This window comes from Podarcis melisellensis (assembly GCF_964234715.1).
Source record: "Podarcis melisellensis genome assembly, chromosome: 6".
Lineage (NCBI taxonomy): Eukaryota > Metazoa > Chordata > Lepidosauria > Squamata > Lacertidae > Podarcis > Podarcis melisellensis.
Window position 1 is genome coordinate 70,386,322 of NC_138538.1, and position 10,628 is coordinate 70,396,949.

The following is a 10,628-nucleotide window of genomic DNA, read 5'->3' on the forward strand; positions in this document are numbered from 1 at the left end:
AATAATCCAGCATCTCGAAACCATTGCTTCCATGAATGCATAAATATGACTGAAGTGTCTGAAGAGTCATAGCACAAGTTCCTGGTTATCGCTACAATCCAGCCCTTTCTTTTAATGAGCACTCAATTCACCCACAAATTAAAAAGAAACAAAGAAAGAGATGAGCATGGCAGCAGTTGCGAAAAGGAAAAGAGGCAACCATTTGTTCCTCTAGTTCTTAAGTTAATTTGTAATACTACATCAGTAAGTTATATTTACTTGATCTAGTGGATCTTGTGCTGACCTCTATGTTTGGTAGATACAGCAAAAAACACATTTCCTTTTGTTTCAATTACTGACCTTATGCAGGCATTAAATTTTTTAGCGTGACATTTGAAGTTATACGCTCAGAATTAATGTCATCTTGAATATTGCACGAGAAAAGTAGGATATCAAAATGCAACAATGATTCCATTGTTAATGCACAGTGTTTTCAATACCAGCTCTAAACTACACATGATTGCAAAACGCTTCAGAGCCAGGAAAATTCTACATTGAAGGTAAAATGCCATAATTTTTTTTAAGCTTTAAATTGCATTGTTTAAAAGCTACAACTGCAAATCAAAATCAAGGTTGTCTATGAAATCATGACCTTAACTAGCTGCATTCACCGTAGCTTAAAACTTCATAAAAAAAAGTACCATACAAGAATTTCTTGAGTTCAGGAGTTGTTGGGGTTTTTTAGTGGATGAGGAAAAGAATGAGCATCTTCTAACTATCTAATCCTGTATGAATATAATTGCTTTACAACCTGATCTATGACCTAGCTAAGCTCAAGCACTGATTTATGCTGATGTAGTCTCATTCTTGTCAACAAGTTTACAGTTAAACTTAACGGGGTGGGCCCAGTTCAGAAAAAAATAACTGCCTTTGAACCAAATTAATCCCATGTGCTTCGATGAGATGAAATCAACCAGCTTTGCCTCAACTGAAGTATAGATCAGATGGCAAACAATCCGACTGATTTTTCTTACTCTCATTCATTCTTCACCCTGGCCTCTCTATTCCTTTCTCATTTCTGTCCACTCACGGCCTTTCTTGCTCCTCTTGACATTTCAACTATAAGCTCCTTGGGACAGCAACATCTGCATTTTTAAATGATTACCTTCTTAATTTTTTTAAAATAAAAATTAAGTCAAACCAATCAATACAAAGGAGCTTCTGTATTTTTGATCATTTTATTTTGTGCCATGTGTTGTGTTATATACACTAAATTATAGGACACCATGAATCAAAATCGGAAACGGATTGTGGTTGGCACTGTTCCCATTGCTCTGTTAGGCCCTCAAACTATGCTGATTTTGACTCCACTGTAGGGGGCATTTTGATTTCCCACAATACCCTAGTATTTACCAACCATCAACCCATTTCAAAATCTGAAAAACTCACGGGCATACCCACCCCTCCCTCTCAGAAAAAGCAAACTGCCCGCACAAACCCAGTCAGGCACCATTCTCTTCCACCGCTACTCAAAAAACCCTAAACAAACACACCCCGGGGGAAATGGGGTTGTGAGTTTGGGGAGTGGTGGTGGTTAGGCTGTATTCCTGAGTCCTTTCCAATTCCTAGATCCCACAAGGATTTGATTGCTGGAATAGCCAGTCCAGCATCTTGGTAGTGGCCTAAGCATGGGGTGTTGAGGTCACAAAGGAAGGGACTCCATATCAGAGGACAAATGGGTGCCCCCCCCCGTCAACTGGCTGTTGGCGAGAAGGACAAAGGCCAGTGCTATGTGAGTAAGCTAGAAGTTAGAAGCAGGCTGAAGTCTGTGAGGGAGAGACGTGCTTGATTTCTGCTGGAATCCAAGGCTGCAGCTGTTATGATGGGAGGTGTGAGCAGCAAGCGTTCAGGGCTGGCACGCCAAAACTGAGGTACAGCAGGCAGTGGTGCAGGTAGCAGAGGCAGTCCAGCTGGTGGATCCATGGTCAGGAACAGAGGAGGTCAGGATGCAGGAGCAGAAGCAGAAGCAGGCTACAGCTTGGCATAAGACCATGTTGCTGTGGCAAAGACCCAGGGCAAAATGCAGGCCTTATATCAGTGGTTCCCCACCTTTTCTTGGCCATGCCTCACCTAAGCATCTATGAAATCCTGATGCCTCCCCGCCCCTTGTGACATATAATTCTTATTATTCAAAAAGTTAACTGCTATTCACATGGAGGAAGCCTAAAAGGCCATTCACTGTTAATAACTCATTCTCAAATTATCCCCCTTAAAAATCAAATTGCCCCTCTGTGGGGCATGTGCCCCACATTGGGAACCATGGCCTTATATAGACTTCCTGAGCTTGCCCCCAGCTGCAGAGCATCTCATCAGATGACTACGCTTGCTGGCCTCCATCCGATTCCCCTAAGGCGAGAACGGCCAGACCCTGGTTCCCCCAAACCTCACGGTGCTCATTACAGCAGTTATGGGGGAAGCAAGACCACCTTGGGGTGTTAGCGCTGTGAGCCACTCCACCACATGCTTAGATTGCGTTGTTGTTGTTTAGTCGTGTCCGACTCTTCGTGACCCCATGGACCAGAGCACGCCAGGCACTCCTGTCTCTCACTGCCTCCCGCAGTTTGGTCAAACTCATGTTGGTAGCTTCGAGAACACTGTCTAGCCATATTGTCCTCTGTCGTCCCCTTCTCCTTGTGCCCTCCATCTTTCCCAACATCAGGGTCTTTTTCAAGGAGTCTTCTCTTCTCATGAGGTGGCCAAAGTATTGGAGCCTCAGCTTTAGGATTTGTCCTTCCAGTGAGCACTCAGGGCTGAATTCCTTCAGAATGGATAGGTTTGATCTTCTTGCAGTCCATGGGACTCTCAAGAGTCTCCTCCAGCACCATAATTCAAAACAGGTTGAGTTAGATGTAAATAAACCATATATCCTAAAGACATCTCCACTGTCGCTCATTCCAAGGAAGCCAAATCTTGGGTAAGCGCCCTGGAATCTCACATGGTTCAGAGATTGGGGTGGTGTGTGACAACCGCATACCCAATCCACACGCAAAACCCACAAAATCGTATGCACCCAAAATTAAAACAGGTAGCACTCTCCAGTGGCCCACTACCACTTTGATACCAGATAGCAACAAGACCCCTTTCTTCCCCACCAGCTTCCTTTCTTAACAACAACAGTCAGCTTGACAAGGCATGCTGGAAAGCAAAGCAGCAGTACTGGCTGCCTTGCCTTCTGGGTACCACATTGGTGACACCAACTGTACAGTGAAGCCTTTGTGAGAAATTCAAATGGTTCTCTCCAATGTCAAGTGCTTGGAACAATGACAGGAGAGACCATCGCCACTGGGCTTGACAGCTATCCAAGGACCCCACTATCTGTGTTCAGAACCGTTGTTTCCATCCAAATGAAAATTTCCATGGAAAAGCAATATTTTCACTTAATATGCACGTGCCTCAATATATTTTCTCTCACAATATGCATTTCTAGACCTAGTTTCTCTCTCCAAATAAGCAATTTAAAATTTATTTCGTATGTATGTGTGTTTTAGCCAAGAACTGTGTCGGAACATTCAGGAATTTGCAAAAGATCAACTTCTTCAAGCATTTCTGAGCAGAGGCAGCCTAACTAAACAGAAATTATATCATTCAGTTACGCTGTTAAGCCAGCTTCTTTTATTAATTTCCTTTAAACCTGGTAAGTAAAAACTAACAAGTCTGTGTCGTTTTAGCTCCACGGTAATTGGCACACATTTTAAAAAAACACACACACCACTTTCTGAACCTTTCTTTAAGCAAAGTTCACATTTTGACTTAATCCACAAAAGCTCAAACTATGAAAAAATTATAGTGCCCTTCATTTTATTTTATTTTTAATGTAACTTTCATAACTACACATGCGACCTCTATCATAACCCCCCCATCTAAGTTCTACAATCTGCAAGCTATAGCCTCAGTCTGTTTTGCAGTGACTCATTTTTTTTTTAATTTTAAAGATGCATTATCTCTAGCTAGTAAATTAACAGCAGCCTATAGTGCACACACTGTCATCCATCTGCTTAAGGCTTCTTGTCATATGACACCAGCCTTGTATCTATAGATTTCATGCGGTATTCAAAAGCGATCAACCCTGCCTTCGAGATAGCCCACCTTCTGGCTCCAGGCTAGAAAAGTGACTCTCTATTTCCAAGTCTAATGACTGCAGAGGTAACAGAAGTTTTCCTTCTCCCCCATTAAGGGTCTGGCATCTCGGAAGGTGGGGGGGGGAACAGACTCTAATTAAAATTGCTAGATTATTATTATTTTAAGGAAACCAAACTAATTGGCTCTTACCCGCTGTTACCAATCATAAGGGAGCAATGACACACCTTCCGTGTCCCCATCTGCATATCACTGGCCTTTACTGCAAGGAACTGATTAAGAAAAAAACCTACCATAACAAATTATTTCCAGTGAGCTAGCTGCGTAAGCCAGTTGCCACCATTTTGTTTCCTGCTCTTGACATTTTATCACAGGTGGCATGACCAAGGATGGAAACACAGGTTTGAGCTATGCACATGGAGATCAAAACTACATCCCCAGTGGCTTCCATTGATCTGTGTGGCGGGGAAGTAAACAGGCTGCAACCTGGGACACAGACGTAAGAGAAGGAACAGGGACATGCTGGACAGTTGTTGTGATGAATTAGATCAGGGATGGTAAATCTGAGACCCTCCAGAAGTTATTGGAACTCTATCTTCCATCAGCTTCCAGGCTGCATGACCAAAGGTGATGGAGGGTGCGAGTTGCCATCCAGCAGCATTTAGAGAGCCACAGGTTCCCTATCTCTGAATTAAGTGAAGACTTTGAGCCTACCTGGCTCACTCTCCTCCAAAACAAGTGTGGTGACAACCACAGGAAAGCCTATGAACCCTCTATGTGGGGCTATCATTCACCATGAAATGATTTTGTATGGGGGCTTCATAATGGCACCAATGCATCTGGTGGAGCACTGCACACTGTTATGTTATACCTCTGTACCATCAGAGTTACACAGACCCCAAGTCTTGAGTGAAAGTTCCACAGAATGCCCAGTAAAGCTCCATACACACCAATGGTGCTGCTGTATAAATAAAGGGTATATAAATACACTATATAAACAAAGTGGTACTCGACTTCCTGCATCAGCAGATAGTTGGACTATGTTACTTTTGAGGTCCCTTCCAGCTTTATGATTCAATGATTCGCCATCATCACATGCAGCAATTATAATCAAAACTCATCAAGATTCTAATCTCTTGAGCAACACTAACTAATAGCATCACATCTTCTGCTTTAGGTAGCTGTTTACAAGCACTATAGAACAGCAAACATAAAGCTCAGCTGCTAAAGAAGTTCTGCAAATTATGAACTGCTCTAGTTTAGTCTAGTCTCTCTGGTATGCACTCTTGGAATCTTGACAGGCCTAGAGCCAAACCAGACATGATGCTCATCAAGTAACTTCATAGGATCATAGAAACAGAATTATTGTGTTGGAAGGGATCTTCTAATCCAACTTGTGTCTTTCTTTCTTTCTTTCTTTCTTTCTTTCTTTCTTTCTTTCTTTCTTTCTTTCTTTCTTTCTTTCTTTCTTTCCTTCCGTCCTTCCGTCCTTCCTTCCTTCCTTCCTACCTTCCCTCCCAAATAGCAGCTGTGGGGAAGGGAGAAATCTGGGTCAGCACTGGAGTGTGAGGGGAGACATGTTTAAGCCTTTGTCTTCAGATGCTAGACAACAGACCCTTTCCTTCTTCTCTTTGACTCTGTCACCTTTACGGTGGTTAGTCTCCTCCTCAGAGAGTCCCATCTCATCCTTGTCTACAAGCTGAAAGACCCAAATTAGGTTCCTCTGGTAGCAGCCTATGGCCTGGTTTGTGCCACATGGTAAGCTAAACTATGGCTTATTGAGGCCAAGTAAGCATGTGGGCTCCTGCAGAGTTGCTCACAGCTGCTATCCCCAGTCCTTTTTGCTCCCAAAATTCATGGAGCTAATCCAAGGATCGGCTTAATGTGTCATTCAAACTGGGACTCATGGTTAAGCTCTGTCTTCACCAGCTATGAGCTACAGCCAAGGTCTGTTATTGTCTACAGCTTGAGGTTAGTAAGGAGACAGCTTAACCACAAACCCAGGTCTGGATGAGACATTAAGCCAAACCTTGCTTTAACTCAATGTGGTTTGATGGTAAAAAGGCCCAAGGAGGATCAAAGCATGCTCCTCTCCATGAGTATGCATGTTCACATGGTCCCAGTAAGCCATAGCTTGACTCACCATGTTATGCAAACCAGGCCTATGAATAGCCAGTGCCCAATCTGATCTCTTAGAAGAGTTCCTTAACTCTCCAAAGTTGCATGTCCAGACATTTATTTAGCTTTCCAATCTGACAAGACTACAGCAGTTTTCCTTCCTGATCTTGAGAACAAAAGAGGTGGCTTTCCAATGGTTTCATTAGGCAATGCTCCTCATATTTTGCATCACCAGAATCATAACTGACTCTCCCCTCAGAAGACAGCTCCAATGAATTGTAAGCACTTAATGCCTGGGCTCTAACAAGATTCAGAGGGGAAATGGCTATCTTCTGCTGATCTAGAGTATCAACTGTCTGAATGGCTATCAGAAACAGCTGCATTTCCTTCTTAAACCTTTTCCAGCCCTCAGCCCCGTTATCTTAGACATTCAAGAATGAGAAGACCTTTAAATAGTTCATAATAATATATTGTTTCCACAACATCTGTTTACTTTGGTCCATAGTCTATGCGCAAGTTTCACTCCTAATTCAGCAGACTTGCTATGTTACATTTTCGTAGCTCTGCTATTAAAACAAACACCAAGTAATGCCATTAAGTAACTCCATTAATCATAATTAAAAACTACCAAGTCCATGTCCTAGATCCAACTGTCACACACAGCAAATGTTAGGGCTCACCATGTCTTAGAGCAGGGGTGGGGAACTTCGGTCCACAGGCCAGAGGTAACTCACTGTTAGAGTTTATATGCTCCTCTAGGTTCCTCTGTCAGCTGTTCAACAGGGAGGGTGAAAGGCTTTGATGCTGCACAGTGGTGACAATTGTATCTTCTTCTGCAAGGAGACCTGCTGCAAAATAAACTTACCATATATGTCCAAGCATTTAATAAAGTTGTGGCCTGCTATTTACCGCTCAACTACTGTGAGTTGGCACTATGTCTTCATCCTCACTGCCCAATAATTAAGAGCGGGTCACTGAGAGCACAAATCCTCCCACTAAAATGGCCGCTTCTGCATCACCAGAAAAGAGGAAATGTATCACACACACACACAAATGAGAGCAGAAGTAGTCATAGATTTGAATAACATCTGCATGCATTGGAGATGGCCGGTTGGACTACTATCCAGATGCTAACTGTTGACAGGCAACTTCAAGGCTTCCACTCTCCATTTTCCTTGTTTATTTCTCCCTCTTTTAACCAGACTTGGACCAGGCAGTCCTTCAGACAGAAGACTCCTGAAAATAAAGGGCTGTGCTCTGAAAGTTCATCTAATAGAGGACAGCCCTCTGTACAGCAAGATGCCTGGCCACATTACTTCCCAAGCTTCGTACTGCAGGAGAGATCGTGTCCTCCCTAAAAGAGGGCACGTGTTGCGGTGACACCTGGAGACTGACCTCCTGTGTTGTGGGTGGGTTGGATTGGTTTGCCACAACACCCGATTGGTAGGTTCCTCAATGTTGGGTTCAACCTGACCAATGGGGTGCAGTCCAAACGGATTGAGGGACCTATTTATACCCATGCACGTGACCCAGAGCTTCCTCTTTCGGCTCATGCATTCGGAACACCCGCCCACCTCTCCCTAATGTTAGGGATTTGTGCGATTGGCCTTGCTATGCCATCGTTGTTGGGACAGGGGCACAGTAGGAATTTCCCCACTTGGCTGATTGGCTGTTGCCATTTGGGATTCGCCTGCAGCATAGCAAATCGCCACAACTTATAAGGTTGTGGATAGGCACTGGTTCAGGTGATAGGGATGAGGGAGCAGTCTCACCACCCCTATGTGAAGGGTATTCCATTAAAGGAATCCAGGGACTCAACTGGTTTGGTCAACCCCTGAGAGGGGGTTGTGCCCGTACCTGAGTCCAGGGGGGCATCTGGGTGGTGAACAGAGTCTCTCCCCGGCTTTTCACCTTCCCAGGTGTTCATCCTTGGCTGACCGATGCTGGTGCCCTGGGTCAGCGCTGCCTGCAAGAGTGCAGGGAGCTAGTCGAACCAGAGCCTATGCAACCACTCACTTTCTATAATCAATAAAGTTGTGGCCTAAATTCTGCCAAAAACCAAAACTAAAATTTGAGTCATGTGTGAATTTATTTAGGGGGGAGGTTTCTGGGTCTGAACATGCAAAAGCAAATGATATAACTATCAGTGCCTAAAAGTGGAAGAGGAAGGGTAAAGGAAGTGGGGTGGTTTCAAAGGGTGAAAGAAATGGAAGTGAGATTGTGACGATAGACTTACATACCGTCCAACATTTCCCTGCTGAAAATAGGGACATCCTATTATTATTATTATTATTATTATTATTACCCACCCATCTGACTGGGTTGCCCCAGCCACGCTAGGTGGCTTCCAGCTTATATAAAAACATACAATATTTTTTAAAAATCCCTATATAGGGCTGTCTTCAGTTGTCTTCTAAAGGTTGTATAGTTACTTATCTCCTTGGCTCTGGGGTTGCATAACTCCATGCCCTCCAACATTTCTCCAAGGGAAATAGGTATGTCCTAAGGAAAAGTGGGACATTCCAGGATCAAATCCGAAACTGGGATGGCATCTGTAAATCCAGGACTGTTCCTGGAAAATAGGGGCACTTGGAGGGTCTGGGGTTATCCTCATCTAGGAAGCAGAGAGAAGGCCCTGAAAAGATGTGGGACAGCATCCCACCCCACTCTGAGCACTGACAAGGAATAGGTGGGCCCTCATCTGCAGTGGCATAGCGTGGGTTGTCAGCACCCATTGCAAGGCAAGTAATTTGCACCCCCTAACCCGTGGATTTGCGCCCCCTAACCCGTGGATTTGCGCCCCCTAACCCGTGGATTTGCGCCCCCTAACCCTAACCCCCAGATGTTGCGCCTGGTGCACCCCCCCACGCTACGCCATTGCTCATCTCTATTGTTCCTAATCACCACAGATAACATGTATTATATATTAGCCTGCTGAAGATGTTTGAATTTTAAAGCAGAATAATAACAACGGAGACCCATCAGTTCAGTCATTAGCACTTTTGCTTTCTAGTTGAAGGTGAAAGGCTGACTTTACAAAAAAACACAAAGTTTCGCTCTCTCTCTTTTTTTTACAGGAACACCTGTCTCATCAGCAGGACCACTCTGAAGGGAAGGGCCTCCAGGCACCTCAGTCCCATGATTCTCCATGCCTCATTCTTCATCCACGCTGCTAGTAATGTACCATCACTGGCACAGTTACACCTGAACACTCTGGTGCTGCCAAACACCTGGCTTGATTTTCCACTGTCCAAATGAAAAATAAGCATAATCTGCTTTTTTGAGGATACAGCAAATGAGGGAGTTCGTGACAAATTGTGTTAGTTTATGCAGAATAGTGATAATAAGATACAAATGAGGATTTTCGTTGTTGTTGCTTAATGAATAATACTAATCACATTTTCAATAAATGCGGTGCCCTTCTCATTAGAGAGAATGCATAAAACCGGCTTAATTTATTTGCGACTAGTTATACATAGTTTAAATATTTGCTAAAGGTTTTCTCTTTTTTAATTTTTTTAAAAAAGGAAAATAAAGCTTTCTGCAAAAGCAGTCATAATCGTTCAGAGCAGGCTACGATTGTAACTTTTCGTGTTCCTTTTCGTTTTGCAGCATATGATCTATACCCCCAGCTTCTCAAGATGCTAGAGAAAGGATATTATTGATTTACATGCTAATTCTCCAACTGTTACTAATTTTCTTGATTCCAGCTTCCAAAGTTGCACTACCGACATTCATCACTGTAGTACACTAGAGGGGCTGAGCATCCTTTCCAATAAATTACAAGAACTATGACTAATTATAGTGATATTAACTATGCAAAGTAACTTGTGCCTTGAAATGGAGATGTTTATCATTTCAAATTATGCCTTTGACTCCTGATGGCCTCAGAAATGGCAGCCTTCCCATAAAAAAAATAAAAAATATTACGGGCTATGAACATGCCAGGATCTTGGATGGGTTCGCACAATAAATAAGAAATGATGGCTTTCTTCAATGGCTACTAGCCATTGGAGGCAATATGCCTCTGAATACCAGCTGCTGGGAATCACACGTGAGATACTGATGCACAGATCCTGCTCTGGGGCATCTGATTGGCCTGATTCAGGAGGGCCCTTCTTATATTATTTCATGTGGCCATTCAGCCCCTGATCCACTCACTCATGGAAGAAGAAGAGTTTGGATTTGATATCCTGCTTTATCACTACCCAAAGGAGTCTCAAAACGGCTAACATTCTCCTTTCCCTTCCTCCCCCACAACAAACACTCTGTGAGGTTAGTAAGGCTGAGAGACTTCAGAGAAGTATGACTAGCCCAAGGTCACCCAGCAGCTGCATGTGGAGGAGCAGGGAATCGAACCCGGTTCCCCAGATTACGAGTCTACCGCTCTTAAC

The 10,628-nt window shown here is 43.6% G+C and overlaps 1 long non-coding RNA gene across 1 annotated transcript; it reads left to right on the top strand.

Moving 5' to 3' along the window:
• The first annotated feature begins 1,709 nt into the window (after positions 1 to 1,709).
• LOC309371443 lies at positions 1,710 to 10,213 on the top strand. The gene is made up of 3 exons (XR_014169113.1): positions 1,710 to 1,771; positions 7,437 to 7,677; positions 9,312 to 10,213. It is a non-coding gene; the product is annotated as an uncharacterized lncRNA (long non-coding RNA).
• The last annotated feature ends 415 nt before the right edge of the window (positions 10,214 to 10,628 follow it).